Raw genomic sequence first — 26849 nt, forward strand, 5'->3', positions numbered from 1 at the left:
TAAACTGTTGGTCAATCATTATGCAAATAATATGGTTTCTGAGTGATTATTTTGGGGCTGAACAGCAGGAAACTAACTAGGAGTCTCCTTACAGCAGTAGAGCTGGTAGTGGTAATTAGATGTGGAATCTTGTATTTCAGGAGCAAGCATAAAAGTATAATTTAGAAAATTTTCAGAGTAACATGAAGCCAGAACAGTGACTATTGGGAAAGCCATATAACAAATAACACGCTAAACAAATTAAACATTCTAAACTGGTGACAATTCATCCAGGGATAACCAAGTGGAAGGACAGAGGGCATCTCCTAAGCACAATGTTGGCTCATCTCACATTGCAGTGGGAAAGCATGGCTATCACAACATTGGCAGAGTCTTGTCAAGAAGCCTATGCCCATGTTATCCTGGAACTTCTATTTAAGACGGGACCTTTATGAGTACTGAGAGACATTTTCTTGTTATCATACACTGTTGTGCATTCATCCAAGAAGAGAAGCAGAAAACATGCAGGGTCTTTTCATATTATTTAGTTCCAACTTTCCCTGAGCAGAATGGAAGGAGATTTGTATGAAAGACAGATATCAAAACAGACCAAATGATACCACACTACTGAAGCAAAAGGAAGAACATTAAGATGCAACATATCACACAATTAGTAGTTAGAATGCTTTTGTTACTTGTTGTGTATATGTGGCACTTTGTGTGACTAACTTCAAAAACATAATTTATGTTTCTAAAAATAGTTATTGTTTTCTTTATTTTTCAGAAAATAAGTCACAGGGCACTAAGTGATATGCCCTAGCCCATTCAAAGAATATAATAAACTCATACTCCTAATCTTTAACTACAGAATTCTTCATGGTCTAGTGTGTACCTGGCTCTGAAGTCCAGAGAGACAAAGTCAGCATTCAAAACACAAGAGGCTATTAACACTGCTTCAGCCTTGAGAAGACTGGGAATGAGGAATGGAGACAGAAGATATAGTAGCAGAGAGTCTGCAGAGAAAGGAAAGACAAGCAGCAAAGAGGGGCAAAGCATCTGCATCATTATAGGAAGAAAGAATCAGGAAGCAAGGCGCACACTGGCTGTGATTTGGATCTGTGCTTTGTTCCCTAAAAAATGCATGTGGTAATTTTGCCTTCAAAAGAGTATGTTTGAGGTGGAGCAAATTTTAAGAGGCAGGTGCTAGTAGGGGTAATTATATAACTGGGAATCACCCTAGAGTTAGATGAATGTGGTTTTCATTAGACCAGATCAGTTTCCATTAAAAACAGATCCTTAAATAATAGATCTGGCCCCTCATTGCTCTTTTGCTTATATCTCATCATTTCAGTTTTCTTTTGCATGTGCTTCTGTCATATGTAGTCATCTCCATGATGACCTTAGTAATGGAGAATAGATTCTGTAACCATACTCTCTTATACCTTCAGAGCTCTCACATAAATAAATCTCTTTTATTTACAAAGTACTCAGCCTTGAGGTTTTCATTATAGAAATACAAAATGTACTGAAGCATTCCATTCAGCAAAATAAGGGGAATGATGGCTTTGCCATCTTCTATTCCATACCTCCTACCATTTTCAAAATTACTATTAGCACTGTTCATCTACTGGAATCCGCAGACCACAGATATACAAGAAAAACGCATGATGTCATGCTCGCATAGTGTCAATGACAAAGGTGATGGCAAGCCAAAGTAATACACAGTTGGTGGACAGCCATGCAAAGGGATAAAAATATGTGTAGATATTCCTAGTGACACTAGGGCAAAGTTCAGGACATGGGGGCCAAAGGGCAAGGAGAGTATGGTGACAACCCTTGACATGGTTGTCAGAAAATGATGGGCCTTTTCAGTTCATGACCCAGCAAGAATAAAGAGACCGAGCATGCTTAGTTGAGTATTCCACTAGTCAGTCTTTGAGTAGAAGTGACAATTCTGAAAAATTCTGGGATTACATATTTATAGGTTCTCACCTTTACCCACAGGCTGCTGAAGGCTGAGGAACAGTAGCTTTTGATCACAAACACACACACACACACACACACACACACACACACACTCATACACATACAAATCTAAAATGTGTCCACTATTTCATATTAGAAAACTGATGCTAAAAATGATTGAATCTATCTTTCAGAGGTTAGAAAGAGCACAGCAAGAACTCAGATCCATGTCTAGCACACTTTAAAGTGTTATCGGTCCATTTGGTTTTGCTTTCTTCCAGAGGAACAGGGAGGACTGTTCCTATAATTGTTGGTTTAATACCGTGAAATTTCTCACTTCATTCTTGGCAGCACAAATATCTTTCAGAGACCAATCTCAATGCGTTTGGGGTGGGAGTGGGGTAGAGTCAACATTAGTCACACACATTAAACAGTAAATTCCCCCTGGTGAGGTATGGGAAATACCCTAGTTATGTGTATTGTGTGTTAACACCTTAAAAAACACCAAAAACACACCAGCTACTGTGAACGTTTGAGAAAGAATGGCTCACATAGGCTCATTTGTTTGAATTCTCAGTTCCCAGTTGGTTGAACTGTTTATGAAGGATTAGAAGGTGTGGCCTTGTGTGTCACTAAGGGTAGAATTTGAGTTTTCATGGGTTTGTGCCATACCCAGTGCACACTGTTTCCTCTTTGTTCTTTGATATGAGAACTCTCAAATTCATTCCACTGCGTCCTCATTTTGCCTGCATGAACTCTAAACCTCTGAAACTATAAACTCAAAAAGAATGCTGTATTTTATAGGTTATGTTGACCATTGTGTTTTATCACCACAATAGAAAATTAACTAATATGCTGTTCAAAAGTGTTATCAGAAAAAAAAAAGTGTTATCAGTGAAAAAGTAGTTAATATTACTACATTATACAGATTAAGGGTGCCATGATGGAAATGCTTTCTAGGATGTCCTTTTTTCCCCACATCTCTTATTATGCCCAGAGTGCTTATGTATTTATGACAGTTTATCATCATCCTATATGCATATAGAAAAGCAGAAAAGCAAGTATATCAGTCACTGGTTGAGTTGAGAACAATGTGATAGACAAAGGGGCCCATTGGGAAGTATCACTTGGCAATGAGTGGAAGATTTTGAATGTACAGAGTAGATTCTCCTAAGATCTCAGTAATGAATATACTGGCAATTTCCCTTGCTTCCGGGGCCTCTCCATCCCATTGTTTAAATGGTTCCTTTTCTTTAGATCATATTGAATATTCTTTTCAACTTGTTTAACAATAGGATATTTGAAACCATCAAAATGGGCCCTGATTTCTCCTTAAAAGTTATGTTTTGAAGAAACAGATTAAGGTGCAGAAAAGGAAAGTTTGTTTTTTAAAAGCTGTCCTGGAGATCCCACTCCAAAAAACGTATCCATTTCCAAAGGACAAGTTTGCACATGTGCCTCCGTGGATGTTCAAGGTTGCTTATCTAGGCTTTTTCTTCTCTTCTTGCCTATGAGGTGTTTTAGGGTGTGGAACTGAAATGATCCCTTTTTAAATGAGCAGGGCATTCAGGTGATTCACTCTAAGTTTTGGTTCCAGTATTTGCATGATTCTTACTATGGCCCTAGCTGGGTGTGTAAGACTTGGGAGACACAGCAGTGGACATGTCTAACAGAAGAATTAGAGGCTAACAGACAATATCAGCTCCTTGGGTGAATAGATAATCACAGTTTTGTGTGATTTGTTATAACAGATGCACAGACATTATTTACTAACTGTGATTACTTCATTCTAGTGTGGCTTTAAAGATACCCTAATACCATTTCCTACCTTCAAAAAATGATGATTTTTCTAGACACCCATGAAAGCCACAGCATTCCACGGCCCATTCCTTGCAGATTTCTGGCTTCCTCAGATTCACAGAGGCCAGAACTGAAATGGCACCGATGAGAAATCTGAGAGATTTCATTTGCTTTCTTTATTTCCTTAGATTAAATGCCCAATGTTTTTATGCTAAGGAAAAATTTTAGAAAAGAAATTCAAGGTTGCATTTTCTGAAAGTAAGCAGCTCTTGATTATGAAAACAGATGAACATACTTAGAACAAAACAATTCTAGATTCTTTTTGCCGTTATTTTCAGAGATGTTACTTGTCAGGAAAAATCTTTGTTTGTGAAGAATGTGAAGTCATTATCAGAATGACCTGGGGGAAAATTACTCAAATTACTTAAAGTCTTTGGGTCTCTATTCCCTTCCCTTACAATGGAAATGGCATTATCTTCCTCTCAGAGATACTGTGTGGGTTAAGTCCAGGATAAGTTGCAAATACTTTCCCAGGTTAAGATTGGCCTGGACATTTTGATCAATGCTTTTGAATGCATGTATGTTTATTTTAGCACATCAGCAGCCAAATATAAAATTAAACTTTGAGTTCCTTTCATTTGTTTTTTGTTTGTTTGTTTGTTTGTTTATTATAGCAGTTTTCTTTCATGAGATCAGAAATATTTCCAGGCTTTATTTTATATGTTTGCAGGCTTAATCCGTGTGTAATTGTACTTGCTAAGGACTAAGCAAAAACCAATTTTCATATGTAGTTTTTCATCTGAATATTTGAGGCCCACATCAATTCATTGATTTTGTCCTACTGTTGGTAAATAGTGCTATAATTATTGCAATTTTATTTTATACTTCAAGCTTCGATTTTTGTCTTCTAGATCTGTTTTAAAAACAATTTAACCTGTCTCAATCCAGTAAGAAAAAAAACTATTAGGAACAGATGACACAGATGAAATACATCTCAAATAAGTTCTTATAAACTTACCTACTTGATGAAATTTTCTGGATCCCTTTAAGAATTGATATTGATTTCTAGGAAGAGCTATGATCTAAGGACCTTCAGCTGTAAGGGATCCATTAGCCTGTGGGCACCAGCATACCTAATATATGGTTCACTTAGAATGGAGTACCTGTAAATCATATAGCAGTTGACCTAAACACAGATGCAAATATCAGTAGATAGTGGTATGATTTACTGAGCAATTACATTGAGTCAAACACTGTTCTGAGCCTGGGCAGGTAAATGTTGGTGATAGTAATGGGACTATAAGAAAGAACTCATGCTCAGACAGTTCTGGGTTTTAATACCACTCTTGCTACTATCTAATAGAAAGCCCTTAGAAATCTACAGTATTTCTGTGAACAGCGAGAATGACATGTTACAACACTTGAAGAGAATCCCTCAGTGAGCTCTTTCTGCTATAAGGACTTTAGAAACATCAGTGGCAACTGTCACAGAATCCACGGGAGTTTACGAGAAACAGAGTCTGTCCATTAAATAACTGAGATTTGTAAGAGTTATCTAGTAACAAGACTGAGCTATTGGGTGAGCATTTATAATTAATATCATGTCTCTGTGTATTTACTTGGGGGTGGTTTGTTTGAAAGAAAGTTCCACCAACAAATGGTGCCCAATGTGGTGCATCTACATCCACAAAAGAGATGAGAAAGCTTAAAATCTACTAAACACACACACACAAATAAAACATAGTCAAGCATGACTCCTGTCTCTCATGCTGCCCACACAAACATAAGTTTTCTGGCAGCTCCCAGGACACCATGAAAGCAAGTCCCATTGTCTCTTGTGTGGCCTGCTGGACATGTTTCCCAGCCACAACCTGCAGGCTTGAAAAGCTAGCGTGAGCTCCACCAACTCATTCATGAAGGGTTTGGGGTTTCGCTCATGCAGACAGAAAAGATCACAGCTATGCAGTAAGCACAAATTCAGATGGAAATAGAAAAATCTCTAAACGGGCTACAGTGTGTTTAAAAATGTACAAAGGTTAGAGAGAGAAAAGAAGAAAGGTGTAGAAAGTCATAAAAATACATAGTTTTAAAATAATAAAATAAAGCAATTAAAAGGAATAAAAATAATATAAAAGATAATATAAATATAAAAATGGGAAATACACAGAGAGTCTGGATCCTGTATGTTATTGTTTTGTCTTTGAAATTTTTATCTGTTAAGAAATACTGGATTATAAAAACTGCTAGATAAAACAACCATGTTTACATGAGCTTGGGGAAAATTAAGCTTTCTCACTAGACCTGTTGATATTTTTTGGACATTTTAACAATATTTTTAGCATTTATTAATTGTATAAAGTAAGAGATTTCATTGCAGTCTTTCCACACATATGTAAATGACATCTGATCAAGTTCCTCCTCTCTGACTTAATGCCCTTTCCTTTCCCCTTTATACACTTTTTTGCAGATTTACAATCTCTCCCATTTGTATTTAAGTCCTTTGTATCCCTACTAGATTTTACACAGGAGAGATAAAATGTGAGATACTTTGGGGAACTACCTTATTTCACCTAAAACATTAAGCTGCAATTGATGCTTAGCACGAAAGAAACCCCTATGACGTAGTCAAGCTAGGGTGCGAGCTCACACTTGGACCTCCATCTGTCAGTTGGGCTCTTGGCTATGCTGGCTAGCTGAGACAGACATGAAAGAGGCTCTACAGGACAGCTGAAAAAAGAAAGACATGTTGCTTATCTTAAGACCCACCACTTGAGCGTCGTCTCAATTCATGACCAATTTTTTAATTACATTAATTATTTTAAAAAGATAATTTATTATAAATTAGTACTATACATTCTGGCTTCACAGGATGATTCCACCTTCTGCATTCTATTTAACTTCAGAATTATAAACTGTGGGGTAATTGAGTCTACTCTACTTTAAGAATAAGAAAACCAAGGCCCAGGAAGCTATGGTACAGATGTCTGTCTGCTAGATTGATACTGCTTCTATAAGTCTGTATCTGAAAACCCTGGTAACAGACACCTGCTACCCAGTACTTGGAAGGGTGAGGTAGAAAGACTGTAAAGTCAATGCTATTTGAGACTACCTAGATATCGTCTCAAAACAAAAAAAAATAGATATAAAAGAGTAAGGAATTATTGATCGAATATTTATTTGATTGAATATGGAGTAAGGGACTAAAATTTCCGGAAGCTGTTGTATCTAAGTAGGGGTCAATGGAATGTAAAAAGAAGTGATAATCATATTCTCCATTTCCAATTCTTAAACTCAGAACCTTTTCTTCTCCCCATCCATTTATGGGATGTTGATGCACAGCAAGATATAAAGGGGACTTAACGAGCGTGCTCAAGTTCAGGGAGCAGCATGTTAATATGTATTTCGTGATTGTCCCATACTAGGGGCCTTTATGCCAAATTACAGCAGAAAAATTCATCCATCAGAGGACAACCCATCACAAACTCTTTTTGATTATGACTGAAAATGTGTTAGCTCAGCTTTACAACAGACAGACAATATTGTTATTTGCATTTCTGTGTTCAAGGTGAACAAAGAAGATTTCACGTGGCTATTATACCATAACAAAAACAAAAACAGGTTTCAACTTGTAAAGCAAAATACAAGGGATGTATAATGGAAACCATAAGCAAGTTATTTAACTGAAGAGAATGAAATAAAATGTTTTAAAGACCGTGAGCCCGATCTCCTGGGTGTTCAGTCAGAAGCCATGAGCTCTGCAAATGAGGCTGTGCTATCCCCTGCACAAACCGAGCTGATTCAGCAGACATAGTGAATTTATAATCTGTCATGTTCGGATAGACAGTCTGACTTCACAGCCATAAACAGAATTATGCTCAACAGCCCAAGGCTAACACCACAAACAATGAAACACACCATTACGAGTCCAGAGAACAGACTGAGAATACTAATAATTCTTTCCACTGTGACTGTCCCTAAATAGGACTTTAGACTTCGCAAGGACAACAACCCTGGTTTTGGAAGACATCTTAGATTTGAGGACACACACAGGGTGGTAGAATAAGCATAAGAAGAAATCATGCTGGACACTAATATGAATCAAGGCTGTGCACAAACATAACACTCTTTTATGACCGCTATCAAACCATAGATCTCTGTATATTTTTGCATAAACATAGATATAGTCATATATATTATTGCTTAATGGAATTCTTCAGTAAGTCAGAGGACTTTTTCTCTGTGTAACAGTCATAGCTGTCCTGTAACTAGATCTTGTAGAACAGGCTGGCCGCAAACTCACAGAGATCTGCCTGCCTCTGCCTCCTGAGTGCTGGGATTAAAGGCGTGCGCCACCAGTACCCAGCAAGTTAGGGGACTTCTAAGCTGTCCTTATGTTGAGAAACAATGCTTAATTCAAGCAATCTTTGTTTCTAGGAGCAGAATTTGGGAATGTTAGGTGTTGACATTGCTGGGGAACAAACCATTCCAGACACCCAAATGAGGAATAATGGAAGCAACACCTTGAAAACGAAGAAAGGAGTAAAACTGACGTTCATTACCTTGGTAAGATTTTTCAGCTGCTATTATTGATTTTATTTACATTTGCTGCTATTCCTTGGAGAAGCTAAACAAACTACTTGTTGAGACAAATGCAAGGCTGCCTGCTTTATTTTGTGAAATGGGAAGCAAACACCCGGGTTCCCCATGCCATTACTCTTGGGTTTCACTAAAGTGTTTGCATTTATCAGGTAAATTTTCTAATGCTAATATTTGCCTACATGCATCCACCCCACTTCTCACACTCACAGGTGTTTCTTCATTTCTTTAAATATTTGGCAGACAAATAAATTGTACTGGAGTCCTCTTAGGATCAAATGCATGCTAACTCCACTGAGGGATGTAATAGAGTCACTGGGAACGCATTCTCTAGAGCAAGACCAGGTGGATTCAAAGCAAGGCTCAAGAGAAAGATACAATTTGGATAATGTAAGCAGGTTGTTTTTCCTTTCTAAATCTCTGAGAACCCACCTGAGAAATGAGATACTGATTTTTTTCATAATGCCATCTTGGATTACACAAAAGTGCTACAGGTCATGTACGTTAAAAGAGCATAAAAAAGCGGTAGTATAGGGGCTGGAGAGATAGCTCAGTAGTTAAGAACATGGGCTGCTTTTCCAGAAGTCTTGAGTTCAATTCCCAGCAACCACATGGTGGCTCACAAACATCTATAGTGAAAAACAAACAAGCAAAAACAGTAGGAGACTGTTGCCTATCCTTTGCTGTTTTGTGAAGAATCAGTTCATTGTTGGTTTGGTTCAATGGCAATAGTATGAAAATATATCCTTTGATAAGAACTGAATGAGTAAATCCTGTTGGGTTAAACACTGAGAGAAGCAGAGGAAACTAGAGGCAGACTTACTCACCAGAAACCAGAACACATATAGGAAGGAGGCTAGTAGGCTGTTGTTGCATTGTGATTTCTGGGGTCAGTAAGACTTACCAAAGAAATATCAGAGGAGAACTAGATAAACGTTTTTACCTTGATCATACCAAACCCACACTAATTACACAATCAGTAATGTGGTGTGTGTGTGTGTGTGTGTGTGTGTGTGTGTGTGTGTTTGAACCTACATAAAAAGCAAATTATGGAAAAAATCTTTACCTGTATTGTTGCTGAGGAGTTAAGAATCTGAGACATCTTCTCGGCACAAGATTTATTAGATATTTTTAAACTGAGTCCAGAAAAACCTGTGGGTAGATTTCCTTATAAAGGAATATGCAGGCCCAAAGGCCTCAGGAGAAGATTGTAGTTAAAACCATAATATTCCATCAGGGAGAGGCTGGATGTCCAGCTGTCACTGCCAGTCTGCTGGCCACTAATAGGTTAGCTGGCTACCAGCCTAGACAAAAGGACAGTAAGGCTAGTTCATGTGGACGGGTCCTGACTGTGGAGATCTCATTGAAAAACCTTTTTCTGTTCTCATGGATCCTTGTAGAAAGACCCCAATCAACTTCCCCCGAAACGTCTGTGGGGTAATACATTCTTAGACCACACTTAAAAAAATCAGTAGAATTAGAGCTGTATATTTTTGGTTTGCTAGGGGATTTCCAAAGACTTAGAACAGTAATATGCTAATATAGTTTAAATTTACCAGCAAGATACTATTTATAACTTCTAGAGCATACTTACCTGCCTCTCCCGTCCCTACTCTGTGCTTCCTCTTGTAGATAGATTACACTAAAATGTTATATAGAAATTGCATTTAAAAGCCATGCCTGTCAGCATGTACCTGTGATCCAGAACTCAGGAGGAAGAGGCAAGAGAATGGAAGTTCAGGTCCAGCCTGTGTCACAGAGTGAGACAGTTGCAGAAATAAACGACTGCGGGAATCTGGATAGGAAATGAGATCCCAGGACTAGACTCATGGCTGGAGTGACCCAGTTTGTGCAGGTCCTGCAGTGATAGAAGCATGATCTCTGCAAATGGGTTCTCGGGGTCTCGGAAGTCTATTCTAGCAGGGAGCCTTCGCATATGACCTCGTAATAGCGTTCAAGTATTTCACTCTTTGTTACTGACTGAAATATCATATCCTGCTTTCTTCAGTATCCAGAGAAATTTCGAAAACTGAAAGAGGGAAATTGTTCTTATTGCAGAAAATGTACTTTTTTCTTTTATTCATTCATACATCTTCTAGTCAAAAAAAAAAAAAAGTTGCTGGGTGTCAGGCCCTGTGCTAATGTAGAAGTCCAAGTACAATGAAAACATGGCCTCTATCTCAAGTCCTGCTGCTGGCACTTGATTACATTATTACCTCCACATGCCACCTTGGCAAGAAGTCCTTGTCTGTGGGAGTCAAGTCAACTTGCCTCTCTTCTCAGAAAACTTCTGCATGTAGAGCAGTAGCTGGCTCCTTGCCTCAGCTCCTATCACCTGAAAGTCTTGCTCCAAAGGGCTCCCTGGTCCAGACAGATCCATCTTGTGCACAGGCCCAAGTCCAAAGAAAGAGTCATTGCCCAGCCAACAGAATAAAGGTCTGGGGGCCACATTGTGTTTATGATTCTCATGTTATCACCACTACTAAGTGGAAAAGGTAATTATACACCAGTGTACAAGTTTGTACCCCCACTAGCAATGAAGAAGTGTTTCTCTTCTTCCACATCCTCTCCAGCATAAGCTATCAAAGGTGTATGATATGGGCTGTATTTCTCTCTGGAAATTCCAAGTCAGACAACTCTGCTTCAAAAAACTTACAAAGTTTTTGTCACTATTGGTTGTTCTGTTTCTCATTGTCACTTAGGTAACAACTACTTACATCACATGTACATTATGTGTGCCATTATGAGTAATACATCTTCTATAATAAGCAAGAGCGCAGGCACAGGTAATCTGTCTTTCTTCTATCAGGGACTTGGCGCTCCATCATATTTTTTCTCCCTGGGCTCAAAAATAAATTTCCATGGATTCCAATTGTCTACTTTATATATGTATGTACGAATATGTACCTATACATATGTGTATGCATTCATATGCAATATTACTGAGCTATATATAATTATAAAATATACTAATATGTACATGTTTGTAAATAGAGAAATAATCAATTCAGTAACCAAATACAAGCTAAACAAAACCTTTTTTGCTAAACCTGATTATCTATTCCCATAGTACCAAACTCTGCATTTTAAGTATACAATAAGTTTTACTAAAAATAAAAAGAAATGATTCTCACTAGCAAGACAGAGAAGGAAATTTCACTCCCACTAGAGGTGAGCTCATCCTAGCACAGGCTCGCTGGGAAAAGGAGGAGGTGTATGTGGGAAAGAAGTAAATTTGAGTCTAAAAAACACAAATTCAAGATCCATTTAGGCTTATTTTCTGTAAAATCTAAACTCGACATATTTGAAAGCAGATTGCTGTGTGTAAGAGCTGAGCCCCTCAGAGGCAGGTGGACTGACTACTTACCTCATACTTAGTTGTTGGTTGACAAACGACAGCAAAGATTGATGAGGAAAATAGAAAGTGAAGAATTCTTATAATTAAGTCAGTTATATTCTTTATATGTGAGCCACTGAGGGGCTCTTTCCCCACTCTTTGCTAATGTGTCAGGTCGTTGCTCTTCTTAAGGGAGGGACTACTGACAGCAAACGCTTAGAAAATACCTGCATTAGTTACTCCTCTGTTATTCTGATAAAACACCATTAACAAGGAAACATAAAGAAAAAAAAATTTTATTATGCCAGAGAAGTAGGAGTCCATGCTGGAAATATGCTAGCAGGGTGAAGTCATGACAACTAGAAAAGGAACACATAAGATCATACCTCATCCCAAACACAAAGTTCAAATGCCAGAGACTAGGGAGGACATTTCTCATTCAAAGAACAATTCTTATTGCTCTACCCACTTGTAGAAAAATTTCCAAGGGAGCACAATGTACATTTCACTGGCCAAATTTCAAAGCTATTTCCAATAGGAGACTGTGATTATAAAAATAAGGAAAAGAATCTTCTTGCACTTTCCAGAATCTTTGCACAGTTTTAGACATATTGGAGTTACAGATTTCTCAGTGGAATTCATTTCGGTACTAAATCAGCTTGAATGCTTCTTCTGTTTGGGGCTGAAAGAATTGCTCTCAAAAGCATACATCATTGCTTCCTGCAATTAGCTTTGGTCTGGCTTGTGAGCAATTAGTATTTAAAATGAACAACAAAATGATATATATGGGAAAGAAATCTATGCAGAGTGGTGTGTAGCAGGTTGTAAGTATTTACATTAGGTAGCATGAAGACAAGTCATTTTTATTGTGCGTACACAAGGTTTTAGAGACGTCCTTTACTTATCAAACAAATTCTCGACCCATACACTGTGGCACCACTTAAAGAGGAATCTTTTGCTCTTCTTAAACAACTTCTTCAAAGTTTAGTAAAAGTTTTCATGATATTCACCCTTGCAAAACAAGACTAAAGCAACACTTTTGGTAAAATCACACAGAATGTAAAGATACATATCACCTGCATGTGTATCTGGAGTGAAGGAATGAATAGGGAAATAAATGCACATAAAATTGTCAGGCATCCTGACTTAGCATAGCAGTACTGAAAATACAGATGAACTTTTAGGCTCTCTCCCTGCATTAATTAGCTTACCACTGACTCATTCCACCGATGATTATTAGACACCCACTTTGGACCAATGCTGTGCAAGTTTAAAACCCATGGGTTCTGCCCTCTGGGAAGGAGGAGCTTCATTTTGTCAGTGAGAAAGATGCCTTGATAGATAATTGGAGTTCAGTTGAGTAAATGTTAAAGTGGAATTATTAATAAAGAGCAGTGGAGTACCGGGAAGGAAGTGGCTCTCAGCCTGGGATGCAGAGGACATTTTCTCAGAGGTACTGACATTAAGCTGGGTCATGAACAAATGAAAAGGAGGCAGCCAGGGGAAAAGAATGACCTCACACCGTGAATACAAAAGCAGGACTACCACTGAGTGCATGGCATTAGGAACCTGGATAATTAAAGCACGGATGTTAATTCCAGTTTAATTGGAATCGCCTGAAGATGCATTGCGTTCGTTGAGGCCAGATAGTGAAGTAACTGAAGCAGAAATCTAAGAATGGATCTTTTGTGCACTCAGGAGAAATCTTTGCCCAGGGTCTGAAGACGTCTCACTCAACCCATGTTGTGGGACATATGCAGAGCAATGAGTCAGTGAAACATATTCCAGAAGGTGAACGGTGAAGTTGCTATGGGAGCTTCAGCTTTAAAGCTGTGACCTCAGCAGCTGGCTCTTCCACTTACCCTGATTTGCCAATTAAAAAACAAGCAAGGGTGGAAAACAGAGAAAGGATGTTATTCACTATGGCTTTATTGGGAAGGTTAAGCAAAAGAGAGATCCTGTGACACTCAAGTCCATTTTCAGTGTGCATAATGTGAGTTTCAATTTTGAAGGAGGGCATAACTTGCATAGATAAATAATCTTGGTCAAGCTTTGGCCCTGGCCACCATTGACTCATCATTATCTCAACTCTAGTCTATCCTGTACAGTGGTCAAATAAAGGGTTAGCTTGTTAATCTTTCCAATGCCCAATGTGCAGTTTTACCTTGTTGGAAATTGTTCTCATCTGGGGAATGATCTTTCCTGAGTCTTTTCTTTATTGAATCCAAGGTGACTCAAGAAGAATGCTTAAGGATAATAACAAGGGTCTGTAACTTCAGCCATAGTACATGCATGAAGTAGAGACAGATGCCAGGCTTTCATCATTTTTCTAGTTCCCTCAGGGACCAAGGAATGAGCCAATGCTATTTAGCCAAAATGGCTTCTAAGTGTCCATTTCAATCTGGGTAGAAGACAGGAAGAGTTCTATCAGTCATGTGTCTAGGGTCCAGATTCTGGGAGACTAGGTATTGTATTTTTATCTCATAGAAGAGAAGAAATAAGCCCAAACCCCATTCTGCACTTTTAACTGCAGAAACTCCATAGATGAATGATTTTGTCAATGAGCTGGCCAGGAAGGATGGCAGGAGGAAGACACAATGAGAAAACAATTCCATTACAGATATAATAGTTTCTCTAAAGTGGAAGGTCCTTTGTTTCTATCATGAGATGGGTCCAGCTTTGAAACTAACATGCTGTCATTGTGCCAAATGCAGAATCATCTTTTGTTTACCCACAGAAGACAAAAACATCAGTGTGATAAACAACCATAAATATGCCTTTATGAGGAACGAAGAAATGAAATATCCTGATCTCCTACCACTTCCTTCAAATGTTTAAGCCCTTAAGACTCTTGGGCTGACCACCCCTATGGCAGATCAATAATTAAAGAATAATCTATCAATCCAGCTCAATGATGGGAATAAATTTTGTAACGGTGGCATTAACGAATAATGAGAAACAGAAAGCACCCAGGGACAACTTTGATAAAAGTATTGAAGGAAAATTAAGTACTTGGTTCATAAATACTTTCCCAGTCTACCCAGCACTTATATCATTGCATCTTACAAGATCAAATTCACTACTCTCGCAGGTCTGCTTTTGTGATTTTCCATTAAGTAATTTTACAAAAAAAAAAAAGTCTGATAATAAGATCAGTCAAGGATCTGACCCAGCATATTCCTTTTGTTTCTTGTCTTTTTCTTTTTTTAACTCTCAGAAGGAAAAACAGACTGAACTACTTGAAAAATATGGGTGATTTTCCATTTTCTTTTCACGTATTTGGAACAAAATATTTCCAACAAGACCTTTTCTTTTGATGTTCTCGGTGTGTTTTATGTCATTTGCAACTACCTTTCCTTCAGCCTGGAAAACACTCCCAGTACTTCTACATATCATGTCTTACCATTGGTCTTGCCCAGTCCTTTTTAGCCTGAAGACTCCCTCTTATGAGCATTGCATTAAAAAACACATTAAATATGCAGGTCTGGATTTAAAATTTCATATTATGTTATCAAACTGAAAATTCCTTCTCCCTTTGTCTTACTTATTAGCCATTCTCCCCCATTCACAGATGCCAAAGAAAATAGGAACCTGCTTCCAGCATTATTTCCTGGAAATCCTTTATTTGTAGCCTAGTGGTGTTAAGGCCTCTATTCGCATGCGATATGTATAAATGTAATTCACACTATAGCGTGATAGACTTTTCTAGCGTTTATTCTGTTCTTAAAGAATCAATTTCTTTCCTTTAGATAACTCAAATACTCTTATTGTAGCTCTTATTTCATTATCTCCAAAAAAATAGCCAGTGTCCTAATAAAAATATCACTTTTGAGAGTCTACAGAATTGGTCCAGGATTTAAACCTAGCTAAGGAAGATTAATTGTTAACCTATTGTGCCTTAGGAAATTTATAAATTGTTAAGCACAAAGAGATCTGTTACCCATTTAAATGACTCGAAAGTATACTCCTTTCTGGGAAGAAATCCAGAGTGTGGGCCTGTTTTCCTAAATTAAGCTGAGTCAGCAATGGCCACAGTAGAACAGAGAAATGCCACCTTAATCACTACGAAAAGTTAAAGCAGGTTTGCCACAGATGCGTGATGATTAGAAGGAGGCAGCAGGGAGAGGCAAATGTATTTCTTATAGGTTAATTTGCAGTGCCTGAAGCATAAATTTTATGAATGTGCATGCACGAATTGCAACCATTTACCCATGGCTTACTTCTTAGAGGCAGTCATTCAGATGACCTGGCAGCCCACTGTGTCAGTTCAAAGCTAATACGATACTCAGGAAAAGAGCGCCCCCACTGTAAAGCCCCCAAACTGATTTTCCTTCTTTTTTTATTGATTTTATTGAGCTATACATTTTTCTTTCTTTTTTTATTCCTATTTCTTTTTTTTTCTTTTTAAAAAAATATTTATTTGTTTATTTATTTATTCATTATGTATACAATATTCTTTCTGTGTGTATGCCTGCAGGCCAGAAGAGGGCACCAGAACTCATTACAGATGGTTGTGAGCCACCATGTGGTTGCTGGGAATTGAACTCAGGACCTTTGGAAGAACAGGTAATGTTCTTAACCACTGAGCCATCTCTCCAGCCCCAAACTATACATTTTTCTATACTCCCCTCCCTGCTTCTCATGTCCCCTTCAATCCTCTCCCATGGTCCTCATGCTCCCAATTTACTCAGGAGATCTTATCTTTTTCTACTGCCCGTGTATATTAGATCCATGTATGTCTCTCTTAGGGTCCTCATTATTGTCTAGGTTCTCTGGGATTGTAACTCATAGGCTGGCAAATGGATGGAGCTAGAAAACATCATATTCAGTGAGGTAACCCAGATCCAGAAAGACAATTATATGTACTCACTCATAAGTGGTTTTCAAACATAAAACAGAGAAAGCAAACTGATTCTCTCACTAGGTGACACAGACACTGCTTATATAAAATTCCTTTCGGAACCCCAATTATATTAAGATCACATTTGTCTCTAAATCCTCTGAGAAACAAAAACTATACACAGAAACCAAAATAAAATAGAAAGTGAAATTAAGGTCTATAATTAATGAAGTAAACTTCTGAAATATATCATAAATATAGATAAAAGTTAAATAGTCTAATTTTTAAAATAAATAGAACAGGAGAATGCTTTTGGAGGCCAATTGTTGAGAAAAGTCAGAAGAGCCAAAATTGGTATTAGTCATGATAAATGAGATTTAACTAAGCAGACAAATGACATTTAGGGACACTATTTAAATATTTTCCGTTTATTTCTTTATGGGTGATGCATGTCACATGCCACTTTGCACACGTTTGTGAAGGTCACAGAACAATGTGTGGGAATTGTATCTCTCCTGCCACCAAGTGAGTCCTGTGACCAAAATGTCAGTCACAGCAACAAGCACTGTTTCCTACTTGCTAGCCCACAGAACCTATTTAAAATGAGCAAATGGAACATTATAATGATCAAGGCAAAGTTGGGAGAGACAAACTGCTGTTTTAACATAATTTAGGTTAACTTACATGGGTGTCCAGACATAAACTGCTAACCTTAAAATAGGAGATCAAACGATAACATAAATAATATTACATATCTGAGTGTATAATATATGTTATTCTGAAATACTTTATGAAACTTAAAATCAGAACACACAAACAAAAGTAGCATAAATACTTAAATAAATAATAAACATAATATAGACAAATAGCACATGCCAACATATATGGTCACAAATTCAACATAAAACTTTAGCAATATATGGAAATATTATAAGTATAAATACTCTAAAATCGGGTAACATAATAAAACAAATTCAACGTGAGCCACCAACAAAAATTAGTGCTGATAAAATTAAGTTACTTGATCAAAGAGATTAAATAAACTCTTGATTTAACTGTTGAAATAAAACAGATTAAATAAAGCTTTATTTTCAATTATTCTTAAATGTTCTAAGAATTTTAATTCAATTAGATAAGAAATTATATAATGAATCCACATCCCATGAAAACTAAAAAAATAAATTCTATAAACATATGGTTATATACTACAAAAATATTAAATACTTGGAAAAACCTAGGTACCACCAAATCATTTTGAAATCCTAAGAGGGCATGAGAAATACAGTTCTTAGATATATGAGAAATTTTCATTTATGCTAGTGATCCAGCCTTCAAAAGCATAAGGTATAAGAAATTCAATAAAGTGCTCAAAGGCATAATTTTTCATTTCCAGTGCTGGGGATGAGGCCTTATATATGCTAGGCAATTGCTCAACCTCTGACTTATACAGCCCCAGGTCCATAAAACATAATTAAAAATCAACCAAATATGGCAACGATCATACATAAAACGTAAGAAAAGAGATATTTTATGACATAATATTATGTATTAGTTACTTTCCCAAATTAATATTTCACTGTAATGCAATGTCAAACGAAGTCCTACTGTAACATGTAACAAACTATGCAAAGAAGCGGGATGATACAGCAGCAACACACGACTTATTGACAGTGAGCAATATATATTTGAAAATGAAGACAGATAAATGAAACCTATGCTTTTTTAATTTAGACCATTTTTAAATTACTGAAATCATAAGATCAGACAGATAAGCCTTAAATTTTCATAAATAAAATAAATATTAAAGCTTATTGTAAAATTTTTAAAAATCAGTAGTTCAGCTCAATGGGAAACAATATTTAAATTTAACACATGGTGTTGGCAACATTTTCTATGTAGCCAAATATTTTTAACAACTGGACCCTTACCACAAATATGCAGTAAAGTACATTTCAATGACATTAGACAATTTTACTGTAAAATAGTATTATCAATGATGTGAAAAATAAGCAAGTATATTGATGTAAGTCATGGCTGCTATTGAGAAATCACCAGAAAAAAAAAAAAAAAAGAAATCACTGATTGTACAATGTTTTCAGCACTTCTACAAATTGTTGAAAGCTAAGAAATTACTTGATCATGACTGATAGTAGACTATAAATGGATAAGGAAGAAGACAGATGCAGATATACACAGCCAATCAAAAGAGTGGAAAGTGTCATTTTACCTTTAGAAACAAAAGTGAGATTATAAAGATAATGCAAATCATCAGCATCACATTTGAATAAATGCTAAACAGGAGACAAAACAAGAACTTCCAGGTGGGTGAAATGTTAGATACATGAGTTTCACTCCTTGATGGTATGTGTCTGTCCCACAGCTAGGTTGGCTGAACTGAATGGCCTATCTGTCTCTAGGGCTGATATGCATACATACATCAGCCCTAGAGATAGTGGCAGAATCCACATACATCTCTATGCTGTTTGGTTTTATCTTATGAACCTAGAATGTCCAATCTCAAGTGAGGTGACAGCCCCAGTCTCTTGAATGGTAAGTGATGGAGAATAAGTTTGACCTGCATATGAATCCACGTGAATGCATTTCTCTTCACAGAAAAAGCTCACCGATTTATTACGAAAAAAAAAAAAACGCAAGTTTCAGAATAATATGTAGTGCCTATGGCCTCTATCTACGAATTCTCCTTATTCTATATATTTTGGGGGGGAGGGGTGGAGAGGCATAAAACAATAGTATGCTAACATTTTTTTAAGCTTGTTTTGAGCTAGGCTTGATGGCATGCATCTATAATCAATCTTCACTCTCAGGAGCCTGGGGCAGGAGGATTGTTAATTCAAGGCCTGACTGGGCAACATAATGAGACTATGTATCAAAACTTGAAGCATATTCTGATAATTGTTTTCAGAAAATTTAACTGTAAGTAAGCCAGAAATCAATTCCCTTTCATAAATCTAACTTCCAGACTGGTATCAAGGCAATTAAAATGTGGCATGCCTTGCAAAATAATGGAGTAAAGACAGCTTAAACAAACAAACAAACAAACAAAAACAACAACAACAACAAAAAACTAATCTTCCATGGAAGACATGACAGAATGGCAAATAACTGTCAATATTTATTTTGTCACACTCTGGATATTTGCTGAAGGTTTGTCAATATGCTAGCATAATTAGTTCAAGAAAAGTGAATGCATGTTCGTATAAGCAGTGATCTTCCCCGTGCTTATTCTTTCTCTCTCCTTAGCATTAACAGTTAAGCACACCTGTAGCCATCACACTTCAGTATCTCTGGAAAGTCAGGCAGACATGGAAAGGATCACTGCCTGAACTCTGGCCTTGGCTCACAGAAGAATTCCATTCACAAAACTCAGAGCTCATGTAGCGAGGATGTATTCACAGGGAACCGCTACAGGTAAATGTTCAAATCATGGCTTGTTGGTATGGTGTCACTAGTCCTAGCAAACACTTGAGCAGTTAGCCAAAAATGAACTTAAGTAGGACAAAATAGGGATCTTTGATAGATCTGATGTATTCTTGAAATCTTCACACTTTGTATACAGGTGTATGGATCTACTCTGCAAAGCCCTTGGAATGGTCATCTCTTACCCAGGATAGATTTGACCTATCCACAGATTGGATACAGCAATTAAAGAGGAACCAAAAATGAATATGTGAATCCCTCCCAACAAAAAGACAGCCTATCAGCAACGGGGTGAAATTATGCTGCTTGAAGAATATACATCATAATACAGTAAAATATAATTCAATGCAATGCAAGACACTAATATTGTATTAATTAACCTCTAAGAAATCCCAGCAGATACTTCAATAATAATCTGTGAAAATAGTACAGATTACTGTACAGAATAATATTATGAAAACTACTAGTGAATAGACTTTAACCAAAAAGAAGTATAACAAGAGGCTTTGGTTTATGAAATTAGCCAAATACATTACTGAAAGTATGCGATTAAAAAAAATAGATGGACAGCCAGGCAATGGTGGCGCACGCCTTTAATCCCAGCACTTGGGAGGCAGAGGCGGGCAGATCTTTGTGAGTTCAAGGCCAGCCTAGTCTACAAGAGCTAGTTCCAGGACAGGCAGCAAAGCTACAAAGAAACCCTGTCTCGAAAAACAAAACAAAACGAAAAAATAGATGTACAATGAAGTGAGGAAGTATGTCATAAGTTCAAAAACATTAATCAATTTCTAAGTTTTCTGAAGTTGTTTACATGGTATGCATTCAGTAGAACATAAAATTGAGAATTTGAAATTGGATCCTTTTGCAGTCTAGCAATATGCAGTGTATTATTCTCCTCTAAGGTTGAACAGCAAAAGAAAATGGCAGCTTCCCATTAGCCATGGAAACACAGTGTGAATAGTGTGAAACTCTGTCTAAGGCTGTAAGTCTGGTGTTGTATAGGTGTAGTTTGAACATTCACTGTCCACTATTGACTTATGCATTTATATAGTTGGTGCCCAGTAGACTATACTGGTGGGAATGTTGTAGTAATTTTAAGACAAACAGCCTTGCTGGAGGCAGTAGCTAACTGGGAATGAGTAAGAGCAGTGGTTCTTAACCTGTGGTTTGTAACACCTTTGGGGGATAAACAAAACTTTCACAGGGGTTGCCTAAGACCACTGGAAAACACAGATATTTACATTAAACTTCATAAGAGTAGCAACGTTATGGTTATGAAGCAGTAATGAATAGTTTTATGGCTGGGAGTCACCACAGCATGAGAAACTGTATTAAAGGGTCACATTATTGGGACAGTTGAAAACCACTGTCTAGAGGCTTTACAGTTGGACCCCACTTCCAGTTAATTCTCTGCTTCATGGTTTCTTATGCAATGTGATCAGTCAGCCTGTCCTGCTGCCACCAAGCCTTTCCTGGCCAATGCAATGCATTCTCTACAACCTTAAGGCAGCACCAACTTTTCCTCCTGCAAGGCTGTGAGGGTATTGAATCACAGAGACAGGAAAAGGAAATGTTACACTGGGTGAGGAGTGGCAAATCTATTTTTTAACCTATGAAATTTTCAATTTACAATGGGTTTATTGAATTATAACCTCATTATTGGTCAAGGAGAACTGTTCTTTCAAGTTGATTGCTGCTGGATTTTGCTTTAATATATGCTCTTTCCTGGAGAACGGTCAAGGTGAACTGGGAAAACACCTTGACCTATTTCAGATGGAGTGTTCTGTAGAAGTCTGTCAGGCCCAGTTGGTTTATGGTGTTTGAAGTCTTCTGTTCACTTTTGTTTTCTGCTAGTTGTTATACTGAAAATAAGTATAACCTCTAGTTCTAGCTGCTGAGTTGCCTGTTTTTCCTTTCATTTCTGCCATAGTGGCTTGATGAGCTTCAAGGCTCTGTTGATAGGTGCAATTATAGTTTTTATTGTCATGCATCTCTGGCAGTATAAAGGTTTATCAGTAGAAATTACGTTTTTTTCTTGCTAGCTTCTTCAAAGCCCATAGTGAAATCCTACTGCCATTGTACAATTATTCATAATACGATGATGAAAGTGTGGTTTTATTTCCATGAAAGGCTCTGATTCATGAAGGAATTAACAATGTTATTGCTAGAGTGGCTTCGTTACTACATGAGTGAATCCATTTTGCTAGAATTTTTGCCTAAGGTCCTGGGTTCCGTCTTCAACACTGAAACTCCAGTACACACACACACACACACACATGGGGAGGGGGATGATTCCCTATCTTGAATGTGCCTCATTGTTCTTCTGTCTTTTAGGACATGACAAGAGGCCTTAAGAGATGGCCTTTAAGTTCTGGAATTTCTAGTCTCTAGAACCATAGCCAAAAATATCTAATATATCGGGTGAGAATCTATTATAACATCAGAAAATGAACTAAAACTTGAGGAATATTTTTTCTTTAAAAATCTCTTTTATCATACTTATATATTGTATTGTATTTTCTTAGTTTTAAAATTAAAAGACTGGAGGTAGGTTAGGGCTATATGGACAGATTCTACCTCAAAATAACAGAACCCATACTAAACCCTCTCTTTTTCAAAAATCAGCAACAAAACCCAAAAAAACTTTTATTAAGGAAGTTAGTAATGTCACCATAACTTGTATTTCAAAATGCCTTCATCATGTGTCTCCTGCCTAGTGCACTTGGCAGCACAAGGCACTCTAGTACTAAACTACATCACTAGTCTTTTCATTATTTTTAAATATTTGGTCTGGTAAATGTATTCAGAATGCTTGTTAAACTCTCATCTTTTTTTCTGTCATTCTGAATATGCTATTCCTCTGCCTTGTGGCCTGCTTGGACTATCCTGATGAATCGTTTGTAGACCTCTGTGTACAGGAAGAGTCGTTTTTCCCCGTTGCATCCAGTCTTTGGGTTTGGTATTTCCATTACTCTACCTTGAGGCACAAATCTCCTTGCATATTATCTGTTTGAAATTCTTTGAACTTCTGTAACTGTGAGCTATAATTTTTCATGGAATTTAGAAAGTTATCATCCTCTCAAATATTATTTCCTGCTTTATTTTTGTCTCTGTGTTTATAGGACTCCCATTCCATATGTCCATCGGTGTGTATTGTGATATCCCATGCATCTCTGAGGCACTTTATTCTTTTATCCTTCTATCTTCAGAAAAGATACTTATCAGTACATCTGCCATTGAGCTCATAAGTTCTTTCCACTGAAACTTCAGATGAGTTCCTGCTTCCTCTTATGAATTTTTCATCTCTATTGTTTGTAGTTTTCAGCTATAATTTAATCCAGATTTTTAAAATGTTTCTTTTCCATAATTTATATAACACTACTCATATTTTCACTTTGGGTAAATCTGGCTAATGCTTTGTTGTATGCCTTTACCCATGGTTTCTTTCCATCCTACTTACATCCTTGGTTTAGAACAAGTGATTCGTGGGATTTCTAGGAACTGTTTTGGACATCCTTTCGTCCCATGTCTGAATATGCCTCTCAGATAGTGATGATAATAGCCTTCAAATATTAAAATTATCATGTAGTAGGTCATAAATTATCTTTATTGAAAACATTCCCAGTCCTAAGCATAATGCAATACAATTAGAAGGATTACCTAAGAAATCTATAAATCTGTAGAAATCCATAAGTCTGTAAAAGTTATACAAATGATAAGGAAATCAATAAAAAGTCACAAAAGAAATCAGAAAAGATTTTAAGATCAAGCAATAAAAACACAAAATACCAACAATGAGAGAATTAAAGCAGAGAGATTATTCGGGTGTAAAAGCTCAAATTAAAGAGGAATAAGGCAGGAGAACACACATCAGGAAGAGAGTCCAATGGGGAAGAATCTTGTTTTGTTTTGTTTGTTTGTTTGTTTGTTTTTCTGCAAATGTGGTCTTTTCAGACAGAGGTCCACATGTGAAAAATGGGCTTGGAATCTGACTTCTCACTATGAACAATTTAATTTCATATATACATGTATCCAACTGTAGAAACCAAATCTACAAAGTTTTAAAACTGAAGGTTGGATTAGATGATTGTGAACTTTGGTTGGGCAGTGGTAGACTAGATAAAGCAATGAAAAGATAACAAGTATAAAATTTAGGAACAAGACAAATTAAACTATTAATATAAAAATTAATGTGTTAAAAGATAATATTTTTTTTAAAGTAATTTTATTAAATTATAAAAGTTTCCATTTCTGCCCCACCTCCCAACACCCTCCCACTCCCCCCACTCCCTCTCCTCCTCCCTCTTTGTCCCTAAGGGCAGACAGGGTTTCCTGCCCTGTGGGAAGTTAAAGCTCCTCCCCCTCCCCCAGTGGGAGAAACACTTTGAAATAATCTACATTGTATGGGACTGGATTTCAGAGCAGAAAGAAATGTATTATAATAATATTATGAAGACAAATAACTCAGTCTTAAAGACAAACAATAGTGTCAATGAAGACAGACAGAAATTGATCTCCTATTTTCCAAGAAGAACTAATACCAATACTCCTCAAATTGTTCCACACAACAGAAACAGAAGGAACATTGCCAAACTCTTTTTATGAGGCTACAATTACCCAAACCACAGAAAGGCATTACTGAGAAAGAGAATTTCAGACCAATATCACTCATGAACATTGATGCAAAAATCTTAAATAAAATACTGGCAAATCAAATCCAAGAATACATCAGAACGATCATCTACTATGATCAAGCTGACTTCATCCCAGAGATGCAGGGATGGTTCAGCATATAAAAATCTGTCAACATAATTCACCATATGAACAAACTCAAATATAAAAATCACATGATCATCTCAATAGATGCTGAAAAAGCTTTTGACAAAATACAATATCCCTTCTTGGAGAGAGCAGAGATACATTCCTAAACTTAATAAAGGCAATATACAGCAAGTCAACAGCCAACATCAAACTAAATGGAGAGAAATTCACATCAATCCCACTGAAATCAGGGACAAGAGAAGGTTGTTCACTCTCTCCATATCTATTCAATATAGTTCTCGAGGTCCTAGCCAAAGCAATAGACAACAAAAAAAGATCAAGGGGATACAAATCAGAAAAGAAGTCAAATTCTCACTATTTGCTCATGATATGATAGCTTACATATGCGACCCTAAAAATTCTAATAAGGAACTTCCACAACAAATAAATACTCTCAGTAATGGAGCAAGGTACAAGATTAACTCAAAAAAAAAAATCAGTAGCCTTCCTTTACACAGATGATAAATGGGTCAAGAAAGAAATCAGAGAAACATCACCCTTCACAATAGCCACAAATAGCATAAAATGTCTCAGAGTAACTCTAACTAAACAAGTGGAAGACTTGCATGACAAGAACTTTAAATCTTGGAAGAAAGAAATTGAAGAAAACACCAGAAAGTGAAAGATCTTCCATGCTCTTGGTTAGGTAGAATTAACATAGTAAAAATGGCAATCTTATCAAAAGTAATCAACAGATTCACAGACCTCGGAAGAATAGTACTCATCTTCATATGGAAGAGCAAAAAACCAAGGATAGCAAATTCACTCCTGTAATCCTGTATAATAAAGAAACTTCTGGAGGCATCACAATCCCTAAGGTTAAACTCTACTATAGAGCTACAGTACTGAAAACAGCCTGATATTGACAAAAAGAAAAAAAAATAAACCAGACAGGGGGACCAATGGACCTGAATCAAAAACCTGGATATTAGTCTACACACCTTCAAACTCCTGATATTTGACAGAGAAGCAAAAAAAAATCAAATGGAGAAATGAAAGCATATTTTACAAATGGTGCTGGCATAACTGGATATCAACATGTAGAAGAATGAAAATAGACCCATATCTATCACCATCCACAAATCTCAAATCCAAATGGATCAAAGACCTCAACATAAAGCCAGCTATACTGAACCTCATAGTAGAGAAAGTGGGAAATATACTTGAACACATTGGCACAGGAGATCACTTCCTAAATATAATCCTAGTAGCACAAACACTGAGAGAAACAATTAATAAATGAGACCTCCTGAAACTGAAAATCTTCTGTAAAGCAAAGGACATGATCAATGAGACAAAACAACAGCCTATAGAATGAGAAAAGGTCTTCACCAACCCCACATCATACAGAGGACTGATCTCTAAAATATATAAAAAACTCGAGAAAGTGGTCATCAAAGAAAAATTAATCTGATTAAAAATGGAATACAGACCTAAACAGAGAACTCTCAACAGAGGAATCTAAAATAGCTAAAAGACACTTAAGGAAATGTTCAACATCCTTAGCTATCAGAGAAATGCAAATCAAAACAACTCTGAGATTCCATCTTACACCTGTAATAATGGCCAAGATCAAAAACACTGATGACAACTTATGCCGGAGAGGTTGTGGGGAAAAGGGAACACTACTGGATTTAATGTGGAAGTGCAAGCTGGTACGACCCCTTTGGATATCAGTATGGTAATTTCTCAGAAAATTAGAAAACAACATTCCTCAAGACCCAGTAATACCATTTTTGGGTATCTATCCAAAGGATTCTCAATCGTACCACAAGGACATGTGCTCAACAATGTTCATAGCAGCATTGTTTGTCATAGCCAGAACCTGGAAACAACCTAACGCCCCTCGACTAAAGAATGGATAAGGAAAATGTGATGCATTTACACAATGCAGTACTACACAACAGAAAAGAAATAATGCCAACTTGAAATTTGAAGGCAAATGGATGGAGCTAGAAAGCATCATATTGAGTGAGGTAACCCAGACTCAGAAAGATAATTATCATACATACTCACTCATAAGTGGTTTTTAAACATAAAGCAAAGAAAATCAGCCTACAAATCACAATCCCA

The 26849-nt window shown here is 36.9% G+C and overlaps 1 protein-coding gene across 10 annotated transcripts in view; it reads right to left on the bottom strand.

The window, feature by feature from the left end:
• Positions 1-26849, bottom strand: part of Nrg3 (neuregulin 3) — a 1014491-nt gene that overhangs the window by 475713 nt on the left and 511929 nt on the right. The gene's annotated exons all lie outside the window — the stretch shown is intronic.

This window comes from Myodes glareolus, chromosome 5 (genome assembly GCF_982192425.1).
Source record: "Myodes glareolus chromosome 5, mMyoGla1.1, whole genome shotgun sequence".
Lineage (NCBI taxonomy): Eukaryota > Metazoa > Chordata > Mammalia > Rodentia > Cricetidae > Myodes > Myodes glareolus.